Source organism: Leucoraja erinacea, chromosome 7 (genome assembly GCF_028641065.1).
Source record: "Leucoraja erinacea ecotype New England chromosome 7, Leri_hhj_1, whole genome shotgun sequence".
In the NCBI taxonomy this organism is placed as follows: Eukaryota; Metazoa; Chordata; class Chondrichthyes; order Rajiformes; family Rajidae; genus Leucoraja; species Leucoraja erinaceus.
In genome coordinates this window covers 38,134,667-38,139,326 of record NC_073383.1, presented here as the reverse complement: position 1 = coordinate 38,139,326, position 4,660 = coordinate 38,134,667, and the positions used below count along the sequence as shown (strand labels likewise).

Sequence of the window (4,660 nt, the reverse complement as noted above, 5' to 3'; positions counted from 1 at the left end):
TCCCATATCAACTTAGTCTCTTCCTCACACTGAATTGTTTTCTTCCCTCACACACACGCTTTACCCTTGATACATTGACTCACAGCCAAAAGCATCTCCCTCCTTCCTTCCAAACTGGCCATCACAATCCTGATCATCACTGACCATGATATAATGCTCCAACTAACCATCAGACCCAACTACATATCCATCCACTTCTCTGACTACCTCCAGCCACCTGCGCAAACTCTGCGCAAACTACTGACACTCCATCCTGGCTATCACAGCCCCCAACATTGACTCCCCACCCCTGCAACTGACCATCACATCTCCACATCATCTATCACATTACTTGTCGTCATTGCAGTCCTGATTACCAACCAAAATCTCAAACCAAATATAACCCAATACTCCACTTTTCGATTAATACGCACTTCCCCCATCCCATGGGGGAGGGGTGATGTGGGGGGAGGGAGTGAGTGGGGTGAGGGGGTGTGTGGGGAGGTGGGTTGTGGGGGGAAGGGTTGCGGGGGGAGGAGTGTATGGGGGGGGGGGGGGGCAAAGGGGGTAATAGAGGGTAGTTATTAATGTTTTAAAAATGTTCAGATTCTCTCTGCTCCCTCTGCTGGTGGGAGGGTGAGGGACTATAAAACCCGGAAGTGTTGAGCCTCAGTCAGTCTCTGCAAGATGGGGGAAGTGAGAGGGTCACGTCTCTCAGTGTGAGGGTCACGTCTCTCAGTGTGAGCTGTGAATAACCCTGACCACATGTCTACTAAACTGTGACTGTAGTTTTACTTCGGAGTCACGTGAGTGACTTCGTGAAGAACCCGCTTACAACGCATGCGTGTCATTAAGCTAACGCATTGCAACTCGTCATTGTCGGGAGGAAGGACGTTCCTCCCAAACGGCGGGGTTTTCGAACCTGCAACAGTAAGGTAAGTGAACATCGTTCTTTACTTACCTTTTTTCTACAGAAGGCTGTTGGAAGCTGGCGGGGGAGAAGTCTGCAAGCGCCGACAAGGACAGCAGGCAGCCAGCAACGGCCGGTGGCACGACAGTCTCCCTTAGCGGGAGTTTGTGCGACTTCAGCTCCGGGAAGAAAATACCGACAAGGGAGCACTCCGGAGCCGACACAGCCCCAAAGACCGACGCTACATGGGCCTGGGGCTGTGGAACAGGTAAGAAAATTCCTTACCTTTTCTTCTTCTTTCCAGGAAGGCTGACGAGCTGCCGTTTCTACAGCAGCAGTCAGCCAGCAACGGAAGTCGGCACCACTGTCTCCCATAACGGGAGCGAGTGCCAACTTCACCCCATACGGGGTGGAGGGAAAAAACAGAGCCAACAACCCACAAAACAGTGGGTTGTATTAGTGCTCTGGCACTTTTTAAAATTAGCGGGTCCCTAGGAACAGAAGGACCAGCCCCGTAAACACCGGGGTCGGTCCGAGCGGCTCGAACCCGACACGGAGGGAACGACGTTCACCAGGGGAAAAAATTAAAAGTCGGGAACAGCAGGTAAGAGACTGCATTTCCTTCCACTTACCCTTTAGGGGCAGACATGGACCAGGTCCATGTAAGCTGCAGAAAGACCGCGGAGTGCAGGCAGCCGGCAGGAGTACAGCAACGGCAGCCGGCAGCGGCAGCGGCAGCCGACAACGGCAGGAGCAGCAAAGGCACTTCGACTCCCGGAGGGGAAAACACCTGTGCCCGACTTCGCTCCCGCAACAGGGGGCAAATTCATTTCTGGGGCAGTATGCCAGTCTCGCTTTGGAAGCGAGTCTGGCTTGAAGCAGCGCTAACGGCCAGCGCCGAGGCCAAGGACATTGCAGTGCAGTTGACTGGCTGCAATCCACCGTGAGGGACCAGTAATGTGAGTACCGGGGTCGGTCCCAGCGGGTTTTTTAGTTAGAGTGATCGCTTCTTGGCCTTTTGGCTAAGATCAACTATAGTAGCTGTTTATTATCAGTTTTAATATCTGATACGTCCCTTATCTAAGGACCATATAAGCAGGAGTCCCCAGAACTGAGGGCATTAGAGTGGGGTTGACCAGCTGAAACGACCGCGAGGGACCAGTACCGTCAGTACGGGGGTCGGTCCCAGCGGTCTGAGATAAACGAGCAGCCAGGAGCGCTGAGAGCGTTGGAGCCGGGTTAAAGAAATGGACTAGGTGGAATCAGCTGTGCCAGATGTCCTCCACACCGGCCATATCCACTCCACGGAAGGAAGGACAAAGCTGGAGAAGGAGGACCGTGGAGCAGCGGGCAGCCAGCAGCAGCCAGCGGCACTTGAATCAACCGTAGTGGGATCAGCTGTGCCCAATGTCGGGCCTGCACCGGCCACAGCCATGCGGCCGAGCGGTAACGCTAGACACAAATCAAACAAGATAGTGGACTCAGAAGGGTCCGACTTTGCATAACCGCCGGCGACCAGCGCCCGAGAGCGCTGGAGGAGGAAGAAGCGGTGTATGGAGCCTTCCTCCAACGTGATAAACCCGCAGCAGTACCTTTTTTGAGGGCTGCACAGTGCTTCTACCCCATCAGAGGGGAGCACTGCGGGTCAGTTCTGGGCTGACCTGCAAGAGGGGTCCGCAGAACAAAAGACAAGTGGGCAGGAGGTAAGCCCCACATGGGTACCCCGTGCGGGACCCTAGAGTTCTCTAACTCTAAAAAAGAGTAGGCAGGACCCTGATGGGCCAGAGCCTGGTAATACAGCATCCCATGATCCTAACACAGCAGGGACTCTGCTGGACATGGTGGCTGATTACTTTAACCAAGTCAAACATGGGTAGACTTGGATCCAGGATGGCAATAGTATTACTATATGTCTGGCCACAAACGCCAACAAGAAATATTTACAGAGACTGGCCAGACATCTGCCACCTGGCAACGGTGAGGCATTACAGGTGCCCAGTGTAAACCAATGCATTTGGCAGCATATGGGGACGAACATCAGGAACCAGGACCTCAAGATCCAGAGAACCTTAAAGGGATTGACGGAAGGGATCACAGCATACACCCGCACCCTGGACTAAACAGAGGTAACCAAAGACCATCAAGACGCACTAGCTCTGTTTTAGTAATATGCAATATGACCTGAACTACATGTGGAAGGCTGCCATTCAGCCAGCACTGGGACCCCAAAAATGCTACCATTTGCAAACAAAGAACCGTGTGTGGACGAAGCCAAGACACTGGGGCTCATCAAGGCCAGCGCAAGGGCCTATTTTGGAGCACGATACCAGCCACAGGCAAGGCCATAAAAAATGTGGCTCATACCAGTGGCAGTGCCAGAAATCAATATAACCCGCAGGATCCTTTTTTAGGGTATGGCCAGGGTGGCCACCCTGGAAGATGCGGAAGCCTCAACCTCCCACACAACCCCGAACAAGAGATATCAAACCAGAACCTCCTTTTCAAAAAACCAAGGAAATAACACAACCACCGGTAACCATGGAGGTAGGTGGGTGTGGTTTCTTCTGTTAAAAAGGGGGAGGGGAGGTTGCAACACTACAGTTATGTATGGTATATAATCACTACAGATTCATATAATCTCAGCAGTATTCAGGGTTATCTGATAGGATTTACTCATCCCAATAACCCCAGTACAACATACACCAGAATGGCATTTTGTACTTACATAAACCAAACAATCTAAAAACCCACATGGTGCTACAAAAATTGTACACAAAAGGTGTGATTGAGCATACTTTTCATGGAACATTAGAATTTGTATCAAACATATTTATTAAAAATAAAATAGAGTGGGGTTGCAGGATTATCATTGATTTTTCAACCCTAAACACATTCGTTCAAGATATTCATTTTAAGATGGATACTCTTATTACTGATAAAGACTTGGTGTCAGCTGGGTTTTTTCTATATGGTAGGCATTGACTTAAAAGAGGGGCAAACATCAGCCCCAATATTATTTACTAAAATTCTAAAACCAGCTTGGCATTGTTATGTAAACAAAGCCATAGGGTGATGTATTTCCCCCGTTCTGCCCCATCAATGGGGTTCTAGGGAAAATTCAACTAGACTCGGCATCTGCAATTCTCAGAGTACCCGACTGGCCTACTAAATCATGGTATTCGGTCATACAGGGGATGGTGTTAGAACCATGTTCCCTCATGAACATAGCCAAATTTATTAATTCATCCAGTGACTGGGGGCAGTCATCCATGCCATAAGACTATGGATTTATTGATTTGTAGAGTCTAAAAGACCCACTACACGGCATGGGGCTGTCAGACAGGACGATGAATCTCATCTCATCTGCACTAAGACTGTCAACACGGAAGCAGTACCTTGGACACATCAAGAAATGGGGCATATACTGCTTGGACAACAACCTCGACCAAAAGGCCAAGAACATTCTGGCCGTATTGGAATTTTAACAAGCCTCCATTATGATAATCGATGGAGCTACAGTGCCATCAATAGTGCCAGAAGTGCACTCTCCAATTACCTATCACAAGGAAGGGAGCGGCACACGGTGGGAACGCACCCCCTGGTAAGAAAACCAGGTACTCCGAAATCTGGGACGTGGGTGTTGTTCTACACATGCTGATGAGCTGGTAGCCCATAACAGCATTGTCACTTCAGTAAAGAACCATGAAGATGGTTATGCTCATGGGGTTATTTACCGCACAACGAGTCCAGCCATTAAGCAAACTGAGCCTG

General features: G+C 50.2%; 1 pseudogene; it reads left to right on the top strand.

Annotated features, from left to right (window-relative positions):
* Positions 1 to 1,891: 1,891 nt before the first annotated feature.
* LOC129699171 (U2 spliceosomal RNA) lies at positions 1,892 to 1,996 on the top strand (annotated as a pseudogene).
* Positions 1,997 to 4,660: the final 2,664 nt, after the last annotated feature.